Consider the following 22725-nt stretch of genomic DNA (forward strand, 5'->3'; position numbering starts at 1 on the left):
ATGCCCTAAACCCATTTAGGAGCATAAGTAATGAGCGGTATCTAGCAACACATCATTACTACCCAAGTTACAAGAAATGTCGAGATCCAACATCACCTTGTGACTACTAATTGTGACTCCTCACAATATGTGACATTGTCCTTCTATCCTAGACATCTAGATTGATCAATATGAGGCATAGACTGTGTCATCCTCTAATCAATCTAAATCTTGAACTCCAAGTAGACTCACTCGATCAAATGAGCTCAACATCTCATGTTGACTCATTTGGGCATGGCCATGCACTTAGTGGTCTCACTCTATCAAGAATACCGATGTCGCTCCCGTCATATGGGAGGGATAGATCCCATCTACATCACTCACATCCCTCTGCATAATTCGTTATATACCCAGTAATCGCCTTTATAGTCCACCCAGTTACGGGTGACGTTTGACGAAACCAAAGTACATAACTCCTTATGTAGGGATCCATGGTGACTTCAGGTCTAAGGACTAATAGTCATACTAATAGCCACATGAGAAAGTATATGACACTCATATAACGATCCATGATACTTTCTCATGGCGGGTCATTCAGTATACATTCTCCAATGTATACCCATATGTCAGCTTGATATCTCTATATCCATGACTTGTGAGATCAAGTCATCGAGCTGACCTACATGCTAGTCTTATTGCATTAACATTGTCCCTGAAAGTTAATACTCGACTAGGAATGATTTAGAGTAGTGTTCCCTATATCATCTCACTATCGATTCAACTAATCGATTGATATAGGTATGAACCTTCTACTCAATGACGCTATTATACTTAGTCTATTTGGCACTAATACAAATAAGTATAATAACCAAACAAATGCCTTTATTAATATACAAGAATATGATACAATGAGTCCATACAATCATCAAATGATTGGCTCTAGGGCTCTATCTAACACAGAGAAGTCTATCCGAAAATTCAAAGACTTCAAGAAAGTTTTCTTGCATCACTTTTCTAGCAACAAAAGGTATCATAAGACTTCTTGGAGTCTATTTTCAATTAAGCAAGCATCCAAAGAGTCCATCCAAGCCTACATCAAAAGGTTCAATCAGGTAGCTATCGATGTACCTAATGCTACCACTGAAATCTTAGTAAGCGCTTTCTCTCAGGGTTTAAATGATAATGATTTCTTTAAAGACTTAGTGAGAAATCCTCCTGTTAATTTTGATTCCTTGATTGAGCGTGCTACTGAATTCATTAATGTGGAAGAAGCTCAAGCCGCCCGTAGAAAGGAGGGAGTTACTTCTTCTCCTACCCTGGTTAAGGAGAAAGCTCCTTCCCCTGTTCCTCCACCCAGAGGACCTCGAGCGACTCATCCACCTCACCGTCAGCCAGAATATCGTCCACAGGCAGTACAACACGTAGAGATACAGCCAGATTCACCAAGAAGATGGTGCACTTATCATAAAACTAGCAGTCATCATACTGAAGACTATTTTATTTTAAGAAATAAACGAGCTAATAGGGAGTGTTATCAAAGGCAAAATTATTATCGGCAACAGTACCCTAGACAACAAAGTCCGCTCAAATTGGAATATCATCTGGTCGAGCCTCGGCAGGATGCATTGCCGGCCCCGGCCAGTACCAGCCAAGTGTCGGAAAAAGTTCCTTCTGATGACATGACGACTCGACATGAAGAAAACAGGAGTAATGCCGCTCGGGGCAATATCAATATGATTGCAAGCGGACCCACTGATGGGGATTCTAATAGGGCCAGGAAAGCACATGCCTGAAGACTAGAAATTCATGCCGTGGGATGTAGCATGGAACGAGCAGCTGGTCTCGAGATAAGTTTTGGGCCTAGAGATCTTGAGGGAGTAGAAATACCCCATGATGATGCCCTGATTATCAAAGCTGTGATAGCCAACTACGCTATTTCTCGTACCTTCATAGACACGGGCAGTTCTGTCAATATCATATTCAAGAAGGCTTTCGATCAATTACAGATTGACCCGAGTGAACTTCAACAGATGGTCACTCCTCTATATGGATTCACGGGCAACGAAGTACAACCGCTGGGCCAAATAAAGTTGGTCATATCTCTAGGAGAGGAGCCTCTGATGAGAACAAGGAGATCTTATTTCATGGTGGTAGACGCCCCGTCCTCTTATAATGTAATACTGGGTCGACCGACCCTAAACGAGTTTAGGGCAGTCGTTTCTACTTTTTGTCAGAAAATTAAATTTCTTGTTGATGACCAAGTCGGGGAGGTGCGGGGTGATCAAAAGACAGCCCGAAAATGTTATGTAGAAATAGTTCGAGCTGAAGCTAACACTGCCCGAAAGATTCAAAGAATGGAAATCAATGCCATTCAGGAGAAGCAGTATGTTCTAGTTTATGAAGAAAAGGAAGAAGTTCAGATTCAGACCGGTCGGCCTGAAGCTACTACATATGTTGCGGTTGATCTTGATCCCACTCTGAAAGCCGAATTGGTACAATGCCTAAAGAAGAATAATGATGTATTTGCCTGGATGCCCAAAGAAGTCTCGGGCATTTCTCCTACAGTCATGGAGCATTCCTTACATGTCTTCCCAGATGCCCGCCCAGTCATGCAAAGAAAGAGGAATTTTAGCGTGGAATAGAACCAAATCATCAAAGAAGAAATAACTAAACTTATGGAGGCTAGTTACATCGGGGAGGTACAATTTTCTAGCTGGTTAGCTAATGTGGTGTTAGTCTCTAAGCCAGGAAACAAATGGCGAGTATACATTGATTTCCGGGATCTCAACAAGGTTTGCCCAAAAGATTATTATCCATTACCCATGATCAATCAATTGGTAGACTCCACTGCTGGGTGTGAGTACATCTCTATGCTAGACGCTTATCAAGGCTATCATCAGGTTCCCTTAGCTAAAGAAGATCAAGAAAAGGTCAGTTTCATAACATCTGAAGGTACTTATTGTTATAATGTTATGCCCTTCGGATTAAAAAATGCAGGAGCAACTTATCAAAGGCTTATGAATAAGGTCTTCCAGAAGCAGGTTGGGAGAAATATGAAAGTCTATGTTGATGATATCTTAATTAAGTCTCTTCAAGCTGTTGATCTATGCAGGGATGTAGAGGAGACCTGCAAGACATTGAGACAATATGGGCTCAAGTTAAATCCGAGCAAATGTTTATTCGGAGCGAAAGGGGGAAAATTCCTGAGGTATATGGTGTCCGAACGAGGAATAGAGGCCAACCCGAGCAAAGTAAAGGCACTTCAGAACATAGAGCCTCCGCGCAACATGAGAGAAGCTCAAAGACTGACTGGCCGGATTACAGCCTTGTCTAGGTTCATTTTCAGGTCGGCCGATCGTAGCTTCCATTTCTTTAAAATACTCAGGAAGGCAAATAAATTTCAGTGGAACGAGGAATGTGATAAGGCCTTCCAAGAGTTAAAAGATTACTTGTCTACTCTTCCTGTATTAGCTAAGCCTATAGTAGGAGAGACCCTCTGGGTATATTTGTCGGCTAATGAAAATGTTGTAGGCTCTGTATTAGTTAGACAAGAAGGAAAGGAACAACAACCTGTATATTTCTCTAGCCATTTATTAAAAGGAGCTGAGTGTAGATATCCTACACTAGAAAAATTGGCTTATGCATTAGTATTGACTGCTCGGAGGTTGCGCCCATATTTCTTAGTACATGAAATTGTTGTATTAACCAACAGTACTCTCGGGCGGGTGTTACTCAACCCAGAGGCATCAGGTCGGCTGATCAAATGGACAACTGAACTTGGTGAATATGACATACAATATCAACCTCGCTCAGCCATCAAGGCACAAGCTCTGGCATATTTCATTATAGAAGTTCAAGGCCCTAAGGAAGAAAACATCTAGAAAGTTTATGTGGATGGCTCCTCGTCTAGACAAGGTAGTGGAATTGGTGTCCTTCTTATATCTCCAAGGGAAGATAAACTCCAACTCTCTATCAGATTGAATTACAGAGCTACTAACAATGAGGCAGAATATGAAGCCTTGATAGCTGGAGTGCAAGCTGCTTGACATATAGGGGCACCTCGAGTCCTCATCTATTCTGATTCTCAATTAGCAGCCCAACAACTATCAGGTAATTTTGAAATTAATAATGATAGGCTCAAATTATATGCTGAGGCATTTGATAAATTGAAGTCCCAGTTTCAAGAAGTAAATATACAGAAGGTTCCTCGATCTGAAAATCAGGTAGCAGATGAATTAGCTAAGCTGGCCTCTACTATAGTACCATGGAACCTAGATCGGCCAGTAGAACAAACTCTGTTAATATCTTGTATTGAAAGACAAGCTGATGCAAAAATACAAGGTGACTGGAGGGCTCAAATCATATTGTATTTACAGCAAGGTATTCTTCCGAGTAATGCAGAACAAGCAAGGATATTTAAGAAAAGAGCTGCTCAATACACTATGATAGGAGAACAGTTATATAAAAGAGCTTTTTCTAGACCTATGCTCAAGTGTATTGGCACAGAAGATATACAATTTATTTTACAGGAAGTTCATCAAGGTTCATGTGGTAGTCATATAGGAGGAAGATCCTTGGCCCGTAAAATCTTACTAGCAGGATATTTCTGGCCTACTCTACATGAAGATGCCAACAAGCTAGTAAAAACTTGTATGTCTTGTCAAAAACATCAAAATATTCCGCATCATCCTACACAGTTGTTGAGAACCTCTATAGTCTCATGTCCCTTCGATTAATGGGGCATGGACATAGTAGTCCCATTTCCCATGGCAGCTGCACAAAGAAGGTTTTTATTGGTAGCAGTGGATTATTTTTCTAAATGGGTAGAAGCAGAACCGCTTGCCCGGATTACCGAAGATGCAGTTATTAAATTTCTGTGGAAAAATATCATATGTAGGTTCGACATTCCTCATAAATTAGTATCTGATAATGGAAGACAATTTCAAGGGAGCAGAATCTTGGACTGGTGCAAAAGTTATGGTATTCTTCAGTCCTTCACCTCTGTGGCTTATCCGCAAAGTAATGGTCAAGCCGAAGTAACCAATAGAGAAATTATAAGGGGTTTAAAAACCAAACTAGATCATGTCGGAGGTAGCTGGGTAGATGAATTATCCAGCGTTCTTTGGGCATACCGTACTACACCTCGAGAAGCTACAGGACTTACTCCCTTTCAATTAGTTTATGGAGGAGAATCAATAATTCCCATTGAAGTGGGAGTAGAATCTGATAGGAAACAATTATATGATGCAGACAATGAAGGTCGACGACTCATGGAGCTGGACCTGATAGAGGAAATTAGAGATAAGGCTGCAACTCGTCTCGCATCATATCGACAACGAACGAGACAAAATTATAACAAAAGAGTCATCCCCAGATTTTTATAAGTGGGAGATCAAGTATGGAAGCGTATTAAACCTGTCGGGGATGTCAGTAAGTTGGCACCACAATGGGGAGGACCCTACAAAGTGGTGGAAAAACTCGCATCAGGTTCATATTATCTTCAAGATACTGAAGGAAGAATTCTGGAACGTCCCTGGAGTGTAAATCATTTACAACCTTACCGGACCTGACAAGATTATGCCACTCAAGAATACATCTGAAGGAACAAATCATAATTATCGGAAGTAAGTTCCCGGCGAGCTGAGGACAAGTATGCTTACAGTTTATGTACTCCATTTTTTTTCAATAAATGTAATGCAAGACAAATACCACCATAGAAATAAATGTGGTTCATACAGATTGACAAGTATTGGCAGAACTTTTATAATCTATTTCGAGTGATCAACAGTGGGGAATCCTAAAGACCTATTTAGCTCCCCTAAGAAAAATCCAGAAATTTTAAAATCATCACAAGGTCAGTACAAACATCATAATTTGGCATAATAACATAGTCGATCGGGAAATCTCATGAAGTAACTCGGACGGGTCTTCATGGGAGGAACCGGAGACTTTAAACTATCACAGAACATAGTCGATCGGGAAATCTCATGAAGTAACTCGGACGGGTCTTCATGGGAGGAACCGGAGACTTTAAACTATCACAGAACATAGTCGATCAGGAAATCTCATGAAGTAACTCGGACAGGTCTTCATGGGAGGAACCGGAGACTTTAAACTATCACAGAACATAGTCGATCGGGAAATCTCATGAAGTAACTCGGACGGGTCTTCATGGGAGGAACCGGAGACTTTAAACTATCACAGAACATAGTCGATCAGGAAATCTCATGAAGCAACTCGAACGGGTCTTCATGGGAGGAACCAGAGACTTTAAACTATCATAGAACATAGTCGATCGGGAAATCTCATGAAGCAACTCAGACGGGTCCTCATGGGAGGAACCAGAGACTTTAAACTATCACATAATATAGTCGATCGAGAAATCTCATGAAGTAACTCGGACGAATCTTCATGGGAGGAACCGAAGACTTTAAAATATCACAAAGCCTGATCAACCAGGAATTAGGAATATATTGGCATGGTAAGTACAAAGTTATATGGATTTATCCACAAGATCGGATGACATTTTACATAGGATCAGAAACCAGGGTTCAAGGGGGATTCTATGCATATGGCACATTTTCTATCTGGAGGTCTGTTCACATGGAGATCTTTATTCAAAATCGCCTGGAGCATTATACTCAGCTCGGAACCCATGAGTTTTATACAGTTCCTTATCTAAAATCGCTCGGGACTATTCATTCTTTTGAAACATGGAGCACACTAGATATTATTTGCAAAGGAATTTATTAAGACAAGGTTTGACTTCAAAAAGTAGGTAAGGAATTCTTGAATAAGACTTATACGCAATACCCGGAAGCATTTCAAAGGAGGCATTCTCAAACTAGCACAAAAGAGAAACAGGTAAGTATCAAAAATTTACTATATATCGCAATCACTTAATTACCAAGTTTTTGGTTACAGTTCCTTTCACTACCAGTTTTTTCCATTACAAGTCTTTTCATTGCCAATCTTTTTGGATACATAGACATGATTAATTAAAAGGACTTTTTAAATCTATGGGTAGTTCTTCGTTAAGTCTGTCACGGCTTATGAAAGAAGAGAGAGGTTCCTTAGGTAGATAACCACCCTCCCTCAATTGTTGAAGAACTCCCGACACAGAATGATTTAGAGCACCCACTATTCGACGGACAAATTCTTTGGCAAACGCCAAAGACTTTAGATAAGCCAGACGCCACTCTTCCCATCGGTTCTTTTCTTGCTCCTTATAGCTCTGAAAATCAGCTTGTAGTTTAGTGTTTTGATCTTTTAAAGCATCCTTCTCTAATTTGAGTTGTTCCAATTCCTTCTGAAGCAGTGACAACTCAACATCTTGAGCTTTTCTTTGCTCTTGTTCCTATAGGATAGCGAAATCATGAGAGGCTAGGTCTTGAGCTTGTTCAGAAAGATAGACATTATGAAGCTTCTCTACTTTCTCTAAAATAAGACTTTTATGAGAAGCGTCTAAAAGAGCTTTCTCCTTTAAAGCAATTTCCAGTCGGAGACCAGAGTGTAATCGATCCACCTATAATTCCAAAGTCCTCCTTGCAAGCTCTTTGTCTTTCAATAATTGTTGTGATTCCTCTAATTCCTGTCTCAATACCCCTAATTGTTGATCTTGCAAGGACACTTTCTCTTGCAACTGAGTCAGGTCATTATTAGAAGGAGGTAAAGTAGCCTTCAATGTCTCTAGTTGAGCTTTCAGCTTATTGTTCTCCCGGTCCCGAGCCATAAGTAGCTGGTCGATGTGCAAACTCGAAGCAAGGAACTAAACAAAATGACGATATAGTTAAAGATAAGGATATGAAGTTAACAACATATAACCAAGAATACTTACAGCTACTGCCTGACGACTGTGGTGGTCTGCCCGATTTGGAAGACTAAGACCTCTTAGTTGTTCTTGGCCCTGTAGCCAAGATTCGGCCAATAGGCCCTGTAGTTGTAGAGAACCATAGCTAAGAGGATCAGAAATCTGTCCCAATTGAGAGGGCAGACCCATAGCATGTTTAAATAAAGGTAGGGGAACGGAGGAAGAAGGAGGTAGGGAAGAAGAAGATGCAATGGAAGGGAAAGAAGTAGTAGAAACAAGAGCAGCAGAAGAAGAACTAGATGGAATAGAAGGTGGCAATGCAAGGATACTGACTCGGTCGCGGAAACGCGAATTGCTGAAGGCCTGGCACTAGGAGTGTAACACCCACAAAATTATAAGATAAGTATATGAGTATTATTTGCTTTAGAGCATAAAATAAGAATCAAAAGAAAAAGAAATAAGAGAAATAAAAAGAAGAGGTGAAGGTTTGAACCTTGAACCTCTCACAAAGGATAGAAATAAAGTTATGTATGATAACCACTAGAATAATGAATAACATATGAATGTAAAATGATGGGAATTGTAGTTAAAAGTGAGGATATGATTAAGTGAGGGAACAAGAGAAAATCAAGTAGGTTTATTCCTCTTGTTTACCTCTTGGTTAAGAAAAGGAGTAAGCAAAAGACAAGTTGTCTTTCTTCCTTTTCCTTCTCTATTTTCGTGGAGTTTAAGAGAATAATGAAGACAAGAATTAAGGGAAAGGAATGAGGACATATTCTCATTAGAAAAATACATGCATGAATTAAGGAAAAAGGGAAGCAAAGTTCATCTTTGTATCTTCCACCCACCTAGCATAAAAAGGAAAGAAAGGAAAGGATTTCATTTTTCTTCCTTCTCCCTCACCATTTCCGAAACTAGAAGCCCTCCTCCCTCATCTCCACAAGCCAAGTTTAGGTTTCTCCCTAAGAGGAAACTAAATTACAAGAAGGAGCCTTCAAGGTGCACCCTTCCAAGCAAGAGAAATCAAAAGGAGTGCTAGCCTCCTTCCTCTTCACCAAGGGTACAATTTCTTTAAGGATTAACAAGGGAACACTAGGTAAGCTTCCCCTCACCTGTGGTACAATAGTTTATATGGTTTTCCATGAAGATAGATCGCTTAAAAACCTAAGGTTTGCTTTATGAGAATTTCGGCCAAGACAAGAGGAAGTGTTTAAGAAAATTGTAACTAGATATGCTTATTATTTATTTTTGTGACATGTATCTTATATAAGAGGTTAATCTAAGGTTTCCATGCTAGAATGAACAATGAAAACTTAGATCCATGAACCCTAGACTCTCGGCCAAGCATGAACAAGAGGACTAGGTAAGCTTAAGACTCAAACTAAGCATGTTTCCTTATTCTTGTGTTATGTACCCTATGATAATGATGTTGTTAACTTTTTCTCTTACTTGTATGTTGTTTGAAACTCCAATTCCATGCTCATGAATGTTCGGCCATGGAAGAACTAAAGGCCTAGGAGAGTTTTAAACCTAAAAAACTAAGCATGCTAAGATTTTTCCTAAGACAAGATATGAAGCTATAATGTTATGCCATGATTGTATGTTGATTATGAATCCTATTACATGCTTATGAAGATTCGGTTATGATGAAATTTGAAGTATAGGAAAGTTTAAACCAAGTCTAGGAGGCTCATGACCTTCTTGATAAAATGATATGAAACTAGTTGATGTTCTTATGGTTGCTTGTTACATAGAAGATTGATTACATGTAACTTTCGGCCACACTAAGTTTTAAAGCTAGGATGCTTAGATTTTAAACTAAGTTTACCATGTTGTTCCTTGTAATGTTGCCTTGAAAATTGTGTAGGGTTTCCATGCTTTTAGGCCATATGAAAAACCAAACCAAGCTCACATGTTTCGGCCACCCTTGGGTTAAAGGCCTAGGAAAACTTAGAACCCAACTTAGATATGCTCATGATGTTCTTGTGATAAATGCTATGAAATGTAGTTGTGGTTTCCATGCTCTTGTGCCCCTAGAAACTTAGTTTCATGCTTGATATGTTTCGGCCACTACTAGTTTAAAGGCCTAGAGAAATTTAGAACCCAACTTGTATATGCTTATGATGTTCTTGTGATGTATGCTATGAAATGTAGTTGTGGTTTTCATGCTCTTATGCCACTAAAACCTAGTTCCATGATTGATATGTTTCGGCCACCTTGAGTTAATGGGTTTAGGAAGTTTGGAATTTAAAACAAATGTGCTTATGATGTTCCTCATGAAAATGTATAAGATATTGGCTTAAGGTTCAACACTTTCATGCTACTTGTAACCTAGAATGAGACATGCTAGGGTTCGGCCATGATAAGGTTAGAAGCTTAAGGAACTTAGAACCCAAACTAAACATGCTTAAGTTGTTCCTTATGAAATATGATATGATATGTGTTTAGGGTTTACATGTTTGCATGTTGCTTAGAACTTGATTGCTCTTCATGAAGGTTTCGGCCATGAAAGAATTAGAAACCTAGGAGGGCTTAAAATTTAGGTTAACATGCTTATGACCTTTCTTATGCTAGTATGTGAAGATATCATGAGATTTTTATGTTAGTATGTTGTCTAGAGATCATGCCCTACTCATGACTTTCGGCCATATGGGTTTAGTAACCTAGATGTACCTCACATGCTATGTAATGAATCAAGAAATGTTATTTAATGATTCCATGAATGGTTATGTCTTCTTATGATAAGTGATATGCTCTTTTATGTATGCTTATGATCCATGTATGTGCTATGTGCCCAATTATGCATGCTTTATGATATGATAAAATGACATGTTCATTATGCAAGCTTATGATCCATGCATGTGCTGTGTGCCCAAATATGCATGTTTTATGATATGATAAGTGATATGTTCATGATGTACGCTATGATTCATGCATGTGTTGTGTGCCCAAATATGCATGTTTTATGATATGTTAAGAAACATGATATGCATGAAAGGATAAGAACTATGATATGTGTGACATGCTATTTTACTTTATGTATGGCTTGTACCAAGGGTGGGCTCCATAAGCGCCCCGGGGTCGATGGACTAAGAAACGGGCCTCGTTAGGGATGGACTCCTAAGTGCCCCTAAGTCGATGGACTAAGAAACGGGCCTAGTATGTATGCCTTGTAGGGTTCAAGACTTGCTACCTTGGACCTACATAGGACGCGCGCATTTATGTATGTGGTACAAGTCGGAGCCCTAATCATGTTGACATTATGTTTAAGTATGTATATTATAAGTTTTCAAAAGACATATTGCATATGTTGCATGATGTATGTTTAGGAATTTACCTTGCTATACTCTATGATTATGCCATGATATTTATGATGATGTATGTTTAGGAATTTACCTTGCTATACTCTATGATTATGCCATGATATTTATGATGATGTTATGCTATGTCAGGATACATTTGATGATCACGTTATATTATGCCATGTTACTTTATGTTATGTTACGATATGCCATGATATGCTGCTTGATATGATAAATTTGTCTTTGTGCCTCTTGACTTGTGATTTTAATATGCTTTACGATTTCTGTGAGTAGGAAAGGAACTTACTAAGCCATGAGTGCTCACAGCTTACTTTCTTGTACCACAGATAAAGGCAAGGAATGGATGTACTAGGGGAGCAGCAGGAGGGGCTAGAAGGATGTGTGTGGTAGTGGATTGGCTAAAGGAAAAGACCTGCTTTTGTTTAATAAGAAATATGCCATGTTGATATTTTTTTTACTTTTTGACTCCATGACATTAAGTATGTGTTTGGGTATTGAGACTTAAAATTTATGATGGGTATGCTATGTGGTTCTTTTATGTCTATGGTAATGTTAAAGTAAGAAAAGTTTTTAAATTCTCTAAGTAAGACTTCCGCTGTATTAAGCATGTATGTGTCCAAGTAACCCCCGTCGCCTTAGCAGGAGGGGCGGGGCGTTACAAGGAGAAGATCTCTGGCAAGGTGTTTGTTTTGCCCGTGGCCCAAAAGTCAGAGGCAAGGCCAATGTAAGAGGTGGAGAAGACATAGAAGGGATAATGACCATCTCAGAAGCAGAAGTAGAAGCAGCAGAAGCTGAAATAATAGCACAAGAAGAGGGGATGAGTAGACCAGGTCTTATCATCCTAAGAGTAGGATTAGAGATAATATGGGTAGGAGTCATCGGGGCCTTACCTCTCTCAAGAGAAATGGGTGCCGGAACAAGAGGAGCTTGCACAAAAGTACCAAAGAGATCGCCAAAGGAGGCATCCTCAGTAAGCTTTAGCTTTTTGATCAAGGCAATAAAAGGCTCTTCTTCTTCCTCTTCCATGGCTGCGACAACCTCTGCTTGTTGCTCTTCTTCAGATAACAAGCCCAAGGTGGAGGAATTAGGATTAGCCCGGCGAGCTCGCAACCACTCTTCTCCAAGATTATTAACAAAGGACTTAGTCATAGTAGGATTCTTGTACATAAAAGCTGGAAGAAGAGCATCAGCTGAAACACAGGAATTAAACACCATTATAAAAGAGAAATACTAATCAGTAAATGTAGAGCAAAATGTTTATACGTACCAAAAGCGTCATCCAAAGGAGTGTCAATATTGCCTATCCCAAAAGGAAACATCAAACCCTCCACAATTAAATGCGGCAAGCTGAATTTTGCTCCCCTCAATTTAGATAAAGCAAAGGCAACAGAGGGATCATTAAGGAGATTATGGGTACTATGAATTGGGGGTAAATCGCATATCCATTGGATAGGAAAAGGAGGAGGAGAAGGAAGACGTATACGAAAAAATTTATGGCGCCATTCCCCTTGAGGGGGAATGTGGTTAAACAAAATAGCCTTAGGGCGGGATTGAAACTTGAAAACACCCATATCTATCTGACGCGGAACGAAGAAGTGATGAAAAAGACGAAGGGATAAAGGAAAGTCTAGCAGTTTAGATACTCCAATAAAACCCATAAGGATAGAAAAAGACTGTGGGATAAGCTGATTGAAGGGAATATTGAAGTATACACTAACATCAGAAAAAAAGGGAGGAAGAGGGAATCGGAAACCTTGTAGGACTTGGTCCCGGAAGATAAATATACACCCTAAAGGAGGAAGATGTGGACTATCCAGCGGAGTAGGACGAGCTATATAAGAAGGAAACCCATAAGTCACCTTCAAATCCACCTCTTCTGTCTCCATAAGATCAGAAGCACACGAAAGGAACCATGCAGGAGGGGAAGTTGCCATGATGAAATAGTAGAAGGAAGATGAATCGAGGGAGATGAAGAGAACAGTGGGAAAGTGGGAGAGAACTTCTTAAAACCCTTGTTTTCCTTTCGGTCCTGTGCTAAAACCCCCAAATAAAGATAGTAGAAGAAATAGGAAAAGAAAAAGTACTAGAAATTCCAATCGTCATAAATGGGAGATGACACGAAAGGATAAAATCAAATTCAAAAAAGGGGAATGAATCCCAAGAAAAAGAGGTTGAGTTAAGTAATCTTCCTCGAAAAATGCAAAAAGTTTCCCTAGGTATAATTTTAATCCTTAAGAGAGTCCGACGAATATAAGAAAAATCGGTTAGGTACTATAAGTTCGGATCATTTGTCTAATAAAACAACAAATCCAAATGAGCATAATAGACTGGGCAAGAGTTATATAGGAGGCATTAGTTGATAGACAAGACTTGGTCAGAGGATACCGGACGAGATTCATAAATGTGAATATGAATCGGTTGGTCATAATAGATCAGCCGAGATAAATGCTATTCAAATATGTCGAACAAAGGCTTATCATGGTAAGTCAAACGACATGTACTATGATAAAACCATATGAAATTTGGTTAATACATAAGATGACATACATAAATACGAGTGTAAATCAATCGAGTAGAACAAATCGACCAATATTGAGAATATTGCAACAGAACTGTACTAGATCGAACGGGACACAATTAACCTAAAAAGTATTGGATGGTATTTGTCAGCATTGATATATACCACCCGGTCATGATGGAACGGTCTAAACAGATAAACATAATAATATGTTGGGTAAGGTTTTATGATGACTAGCCAAGTGACATTCAACATATTCAAACAAAACAGATGATCATCATAAGAAAGAACAAGTTTAACAATGAGAAGGGATAATCAACTTTACATGAGTCCACTAGACTATCATCACAGAGTCCCGGTCCCCTTTACAGGGATTCGAATTTGGGTAAGAAAAGAAAGTCATACTAAGATCAGCTGAGGGAATAGATCAGGAGGCCTCTCCTTAATAAGTTTGCGACGATTTAGGAAGTTGGGAGGAGGATCACGAGATAAGTAGTTTTCCTCTGGCAATTGTTGAATCGCCCCTTTAGCTCCCGCAGTAAATGCTGCTAAGATTGACTTCACGATCGGCCTATTGAATTCAGTGGATTCAATCATGACGGTGGCTCGTTCCTTATAGCGAGTATCTTCGTTCACCTTGTAGACCACTAGAGCCGTTTGGGAAGTCTTCAGTTTGTTTTCTTTGACAGAAACCTCGGTTTTAACTGAATTGAGGGAGGTGTTCAAGGAAGTTATTTCATCATCCTTCAGCTGCAAGACTTTAAGTTTTTCAGCCAATTCCGCTTCATAATCAGCCTTTAATTCGCCAAGTTTGGAAGGTAATTCTTGATTGAGATCTGTAGCTGATTTGAATTGTGCTTGAAGACTTTCAATCTGAGCTTCAAGTTGTTTCTTGGAAGCAGCGGAAAATGTGACAGAAGATAACTCATTAACTTGTTGTTTCAGCTGGGCATTCTCAGATCTCAGCTTCTGGTTCTCATTGTATAAATTGTGCATCAGCCGAGATAAGCCCATATTTTCTATCCATCGCTAGAGATATAATAAAGGGTCATGAGGTAATCGCTAATGAATAGAAAGTGGGCATTACTAAACATACCTGATTCTCATTATGAGAAAAATGATCTATTGTTTCGGGAGTGGTGAGTTCTTCAAAAATGGGATGAACTTTATCCCAAGCATTGGCAAAGGAACCTCCAAGCAATATGGGGAGGATGGGAATAGTAGAAGGACCAGCAGAGAAGGAGGAAGTAGGAATAGATGGAGGAGCAAAGACTAAATAAGAAGAAGGTGAGGAGGGTAAAGATTCGGACGCTGGAATAGACAAGGGAAAGGTGAAAGAAACATCGCTAAAAGCATTGGCATTGGGGAAAGGTGAGACAGAAAAACTAAGAGAAGGGTAAAGCTCAGCTAACGTAGGCTCATCAGAAGGAAGGTCAGCAGGAACAAAACCTTCTGAAACTAGTTCGTCAGCGGGAAGGATGAGCTTCCTTTTTGACGGGGGAACCCTGGTAAGTTTGCGCCCCGGACGCTTGCCGGTAGCAATTTGCCAATTTCAGCTATCGATTTACCTGAGCTACCAAGAGAAGTGAGTTCAATGATAGGAAGAGGGGCGGACGATGAGGTAGCGGCAGCCACTGGAGAGGCAACAGCAGGTAAAGATGCAACAGGAATTTCTGTGGAAAGACCTTCGGGAGCCTCAAGAACTGCCGAAGAGCTAGGTACCTCAGCTAAAGGAGTCGGTTCTTCGATTGAAGGAGGCGGAGTAATAGCAGCTAGAAGCTCTTTTTCTTTGGCGCGAATTGCGTCCTCCTCCAGATGCAGTTCTTCATCAATCAAAGCGTCATAAAAGCTCTCCACTACATAGGAAAGAAAAATAGTTTAGTTAGTTAAAATCAATGAGTAAGAAACGGGGTTTTACCTAAAGATCCTTGTGTATCAGGCTTGACAGGGCTTAGGCCGAACAAGTATAAAAGATCAACTTTTAGCCATTTGGGAATAGAAAGTCGACGGTTCAACAACTTTTCACAATAAATAGGAAAAGAAGGATGGAGATGAAACTCTCTGACATCGGACAAAGGAGGTAAGGAGGATTTCCAAGCATAAGACCAAGGAATGGGTCCTGGAAACCTTATGAAGAAGAAGCGGGATTTCCAAGATTTAAGAGACGAAGGCATATCCTCGAAAAGAACCATTTTAGTCCGGGATTAGAACAAGAAAACACCAGGTTCCAAACATTTGGGGTAAGAAAACATGAAAAAATTTTGAGGAGTAGGAGGGATATCTAGCAGACGAAATAACATATAAGCACCACATATGTAACGAAAGGCGTTGGGGGCAAACTGTTGCAGAGGAATATCAAAATACTGGCTTATTTTGATCAGGAAAGGAGGAATGGGAAACCTTAAACCTCCTATCAACTGATCATTGAAAAAAATCACGCAATTAACAGGGGGACAATGAGGACGATCATCCAGTTTCGGGATTATAATGTCATACTCCCGGGGGATTTCATATTGACAACGGATGGTAAGCCTAGTGCTTTTATCAAAGGAAGAAGACATTTGGACATACCAAGGAGCAATTGCTTCCTCAGCCATAGACAAGAGTAAAAGCTAGCAGAACAATAGATTACTTACTGAAAGCAAGGAAAGAGATCGCCAGAAAACGGTGGACAATAGGTTTAATTGAAAACCGCAGCAAGAAAAGAACGCTAAGGTAAGAAAAGAAAGGACGAAGTCAAAAAGAAGGCAAAGGGTTTAGGGTTTGAGAAACACATAGCCGTCGTCAGATCAAAACATTTTTATCTCAGTAGACGCTAAGGATTACAAGAAAAAGGGCAAAGGCTTACGTGACGTAGCAGAGAGAGAGAGAGCATGTGTCACATAATCATAAAGAAACATTTATGCTAGATGTGACAGATCGGATCACGCTGGGGTTGGTAACACCTCGTTATACTCTTCCAACATTCTCTTACCAGAAGGAAAGCCAATCATAAACCAAGAAGTTTTTAAAGAAAACGTAGTTTACTAGGCATAATAAAGAGAAAGGGACTGGTTTGACTAGGCCCTGGTCAAGGACAAGAAAAATTAAGGAAAGCTATTTAGGCGTATAACATGTTTTAAATTAATGTCATTACAAAATATAAATCACCGTTGATCGAGATAATCTTATTTGTATCGACTGACACAACTATGACAAATAAGTTGAAGTAACTTTGTTTATGATACACAAAAGAATGTCTATTAGTATAGTGATTAGCCGCAATAGATAAGTACAGCATGGACCGAAAACAACCTTGTCTGTAATAAAACAAGGGAGTATTTGTCGAAATAACCTCGCTTATGATATACGAGTAGATATTGAGCACAACATCACATCTGTTCTTGCAAATTAGAAAGGCTCAATAAAGCTGTCTGATTTAATATAACGGAGTGTCTGAATTTACATTTAGAAGCTGATCAAACACATAATATTACATTTCCCCTCAAAACATCAAGCCTCGAAAATATAACAAAAGTTACAAATATAAGCTCTCGGAATATGTAGAAAATCTCAGTCCCACTGGAGTCAAACTTACCATGGAGCAGAAGTGGAAATATCTTACCTGGCATGAAAAAAGCTTGTCTGGGCAACGAAAGTGGAAATACTGCACCAGGAAGCTTGCCTAAGAGACAGAAGTGGCAATATTTTGCCAGGGATGAATAAAATTAGGAAGCAGGATAGTCCCATGAAGAAGCAAGGGCAGATTTACTTATGCCCTGGTGGAAAGGTGACTGAAGAGTCCCTTTCCTACTTGAGTCCGGAGGCTCTGCTTCCCTAGATATCACTTTAGCCCGCCGGTAACATGTGCTATGCCCTTCTCGCGATACCCAGGGGCTATATGGTTGTCCCTCCATGAGTAACAAAAACCTCTCTGAAGTTTCTTGAGCCTTCAGAGCATTGGCACCTTTGGCTGAAAATTCTGGACTTTGAGAAACTTTATCTCTTGGGGCAGTTCCTTGAACCCTAGAGTTAGCCAAAGTAAAAACTTGAATAAATTCATACATAGATCTCGCTTTGTCCAACAAGAATAGCCCCCAATGAGGGGGATTCCAGACCATACTCTCAGCAGGAAAAGTTAGCAAGGAAAGAAAAGAACTGAGGTAGATGAGGAACGAGGAGAGGGTTATAGTCGTATTTAAAGAATCAAAGGACCCAAGGAATCACTGTACTAAGGTTCACGGGATCACTGTACTTAGGTTCACCAGATAGCTATACACAAAGTTTGTAAAGTCACTTCAGTACCTGTGGCAGAATCACGGGTAGGAAAAAATAAAATCAGACTTGTGTCTAGTCAGTCGTCTACACCTCCTTCTACTAGACTTGAAGGGAAGGCTAATGATATGCGCTAGGTTTCCTGGATCCCTGGCAAGGAGGGGAAAGAAGATAATCAACTAGAGGAGATAGATCAATATCGGCCAAGATATACCTCCAAAGAGGCAGACCCATATCGATCAGCCTATACCTCAAAGGAGGTAAGCTAATATCGGCCAGGATATACCTCAAAGGAGGTAGGCCAATATCGGCCGGCATATGCCTCAAAGGAAGTAGGCTAATATCGGCCGGGATATACTTCCGAGTGAGTAGATCAGTGTCGACCGAGACATACCTTTAAGGAGGTAGGCCAATATCGGCCGACATATGCCTCAAAGGAAGTAGGCCAATATCGGTCGGGATATACTTTCGAGTGAGTAGATCAGTGTCGACCGAGACATACCTTTAAGGAGGTAGGCCAATATCGGCCAACATATGCCTCAAAGGAAGTAGGCCAATATCGGCTGGGATATACTTCCGATTGAGTAGACCAGTGTTGACCGAGACATACCATTAAGAAAGGAAGGTCAATATCGGTCGGGATATACCTCCAAAGAAGCAGACCCATATCGATCAACATATACCTCAAAGGAGGTAGGCTAATATCGACTGAGATACGCCTCCAAGGAGGCAGGCCAATATCGATCGAGACATGCCTTTTAAGAAAGGAAGGCCAATATCGGCAGGGATATACCTCCAAAGAGGTAGACCCATATCGATCAGCCTATACCTCAAAGGAGGTAAGCTAATATCGGCCTGGATATACTTCCGAGTGAGTAGACCAGTGTCGACCGAGACATACCTTTAAGAAAGGAAAGCCAATATCGGCCGGGATATACCTCCAAAGAGGCAGACCCATATCAATCAGCATATACCTCAAAGGAGGTAGGCTAATATCGGTTGAGATACGCCTTCAAGGAGGCAGGCCAATATCGATCGAGACATACCTTTTAAGAAAGGAAGGCCAATATCGGCCGGGATATACTTCCGAGTGAGTAGACTAGTATCCACCTAGACATGCCTTTAAGGAGGAAGGCCAATATCGACCGGGATGTACCTCAAAAGATGTAGGCCAATATCGAGTAAGGCATACCTTCAGGAAGGAAGGCCAATAGCGACCGGGATATACTTCCGAGTGAATAGACCAATATCGACCGAGACATGCCTTTAAGAAGGAATGACAATATCGGCCGGGTTGACTAATACCCTGAAAAGATACTTGATAAAATATAGCTCAGTGCTAGCTAGAATAATAAACATAAAGGAGCCCGGATGGGCACTGCCCTAGGAGTCTCATGAGAAGTAATAATACTTGATCAAGCCTAGTTAAGCCCAGCTCCGACTAATGCAAGAAACACTTTAAAGGACCTGTGAAACAGGATAGAAGTAAATATTTTAAATAAAATAGTTAATAAAGATATTTGTAGTATACGATTGTATAACAGGTGTTATATATTTTGGCGGGAAATGTGTTTTTAGACTATTTTGCAGGTACTAGACGGTAAAAAAGGTACATCTGGGGTACAAAAAAGATTCCTTAAAAGTCATTTACCACAAGTACGCAACTTACGTCATCTCATAACAAACTATAACAAACCGGGGTCCACTTCATGACTACGGAGGTTATATGAAGTGGTATAAAAAGGGGAATCCTCTCCGTTGGCAAGGTAAGTTCACATCATTGCGCACATTCATAACCCTAATTTTCAACTACTATTCATCTTCTTCCTTCTTCCTTCTTCCTCCTTCCACACCGAGAGAGATCACTAACTTGAGCATCGAAGGGCCTAGCCAAGGATTCCCGCCTCGGTCTTAGGTCACTGACGATAGTGTTGGTTGGTCTTTGGTGAGGAAGCCTTGGAAGCTCCGGATCTGGGTTTTCTTCAGTCAGGATCTCTTTATCGCCATTGATACTTTGCATCGGGAGGACATTTCGAGGTTTCATCTTCTTGGATCTGTTTTGGGTTTCTCGGATCGGCGTTCCATAGGTATTATTCTTCACCAGCAGTAGGTTTTTTCCTTCCGGCTCTCCGTCTTGTCCAGCTTCTCAGACAGGATCACACATCATCAAGGCCACATCATTGTGTGCCACCTCATGAGGAAGACCAAGAGCCATGACTCTTGGTATTACATGGAGGTTTAAAACAATAAGTGGTCGACCACTTGATTAGGAGGAGTTAAGCAATTGTGTGCTCATTCAATCCATCATCTTCTTCCTCTCTACATTCTCTTCTCCCTCTCATCCTCCATTATCATGACCACCAAGAGTTCTAACACACTCTAAGTGGTTTTTCTCCACCTTTTGTTCGTGTGAATACATATAGAGGGGTGTACACTTGACACCCTACGAGATCCGGCAACTATTAGATGAGCGGGATAAGCGAAGGGCTTCGCTACAAGGGTAACTCTCTTTTTATGTAGATCTAATGTAGATCTAGGGTAGAAACATGTACATGATTTAATTTTAAATATATCTTCGCACGGATCCGTGGCTAGGATTCAGGGTTTCTGCAACGCAAAAAGTGGTTTTTGCAGCCCGAAATGCTAACAGAATACACAAGATTCAACCTAGACATGCCTTCGATAAAGTTTCCTTGATGTACTATCATTCCAATCCATTCTGATACTATGTTGTATGGTTTGGTAAATCTTTTTAACTAACCATTCTAAGCAGAAAGTAAACTTAATCCTAAGTGTGTAAGATTAATTAATCATGTTGGTTGAACTGCTTTTCTAATTGCTCCCCTTGAGTCATAGCTTAGATATGGTCTATGTAAGTAATGAATCTAACTTTTAGGGATCAAGTAGAGATTTGGTTTAATTAGTTTGGTTAAATATTTTATTTGGACCCATACTTGGACTTGACTTCTAATATTTTGACTAATTAATGACAAATATGGTTTGTTTGTTTGATTTGGTTTATAGCCAAGTCCTGATTTGTTGTACACTGCTCGTTGCGATCCAAGTACCATATTTCGACACTTAGATCCTAGTTTGAACTTTTCCAACGTTTTCTTGAGTCGCTCGATTTGACCTTTCAAGTTGGAATTTTCTTTCTCAAGTTTTGCAACTTGAGTTGAAGTTCCAACTTGAACTTGGTTAGTCGAGTCACTCAAGTTAACTTGCTTCTTAAGGTGGTCTATTTCCTTAAGTAGCAAGTTATTTTATTTTTTGAATTTTGATAATTTTCTAAACAAACATTTAACAACTTTAAGTAAATTTGACTTTGAATAAATCGTTACCATATTTGGACCTTCGGAAACTGATACAGATCCGTGGCTTCTCTCGAACTCGATGTCTACCTCGGAACCACTGTAGTTTCCAAACTCGTACTCTTCCTCGGAATTGGATTCTTCATTTCTTGCCATAAAGGGAAGATGACTGGAATGCTTTGGTTCTTCCGCATCGGATTCCTCAGAGGATGACTCGCCCCATGTCCCATGGAGGTCTTTCTTTCTTCTTATCAACTTGGGCCTTTCTTCCTTCCAATTTGGGCATTCATTTTTGAAATGTCCCTTCTTTTTGCATCCATAACAAATCATTTCTAATTTATTTTGCATCTGGTTGAGTGGTGTCTTCTTGGCACTTCTTCTGAATTTCTTCTTCATCAGCAATCTTCGGACCATGTTGACTAGTTCATCTTCATTTGTTGAGTCAGAGTCTGACTCACTTTTTGACTCAATCTTTGTTCTTGATTTGGATTCCTTGCTTGGACCTGCATACAAAGAAACTCCTTTCTCGACATGGCTCATGATAGATTGTTCATGTAATTCCAATTCACAAAATAACTCATCTAACTTAAGAATTGAAAGATCCTTAGAAACTTTGTAACCATCTACAATTGATGCACACAAAGCATTCCGCAGAAAGGCATTTAGTGTGTACCTTATTGTGTCACGGTTCTCTAGATTGTATTCGATCAGATGGAGGTCATTGAGAATGTCCTTTAGTCGAGCATGTAGTTGTGAAGCTGTTTCTCCAGGAAGCATTTTAATGTTAAATAAATTGTTTAATAAAAGGTCTCCTTTATTTATTTACCTTTAACTCATCGGTCCCCTCGTGTAGCTTTACCAGATAGTCCCACAATTCTTTAGCATTGTTGTAGGGGTCGACTCAGTTCAACCCCTCCATTGTGAGCCCGCACTGAATGGTGTTGATCACCTTGTAGTTTAGTTGTGCCTTCTTGATCATTGGAGGAGTCCACTCTTTAGGTTCTAGTGGTATTCCATCTTTTGTTGGAGGTGTGTAGCCTTTCAGTATTGTACACTACAGTTCAATATCAGACTTAAGATAACACTCCATCCTATTCTTCCAATAGCTGAAGTTCTCCCCTTTGAATAGAGGAGGTCGGACGATGATGTATCCTTCTTGGTAGGAATTTGACATCATTTACTACAAGAAAAAAATAACAAAACAAATTTTCAAGACTCTCATCTTGGGATTAGTAGTGCTGGAAAAGAAATAAGAAAAAGAAAGTGAATTTTAAAAGAAAAAGAAAGAAAAAGTTTTAAAAGTGCTATGAAAAATGGTTAAGTATTTTCATAGCTACGAGGCTCTAATACCAATTGTTAGATCGAAGGGGTGTGATAGAAGGGGGGTGAATATCGTGCTTTTAAAACTTTTCTTTTACTCATTAAAAATAAAGTCGTGCAGCGGAAAAATCAAGAACAGTTCGGTTACTTGGTTCGAAGCCTAGGTCGACTCCTACTCCAAGGCCCGCGATCCTTGACCGCACCGATGGG

The sequence above is a fragment of the Zingiber officinale genome, chromosome 2A (genome assembly GCF_018446385.1).
Source record: "Zingiber officinale cultivar Zhangliang chromosome 2A, Zo_v1.1, whole genome shotgun sequence".
Lineage (NCBI taxonomy): Eukaryota > Viridiplantae > Streptophyta > Magnoliopsida > Zingiberales > Zingiberaceae > Zingiber > Zingiber officinale.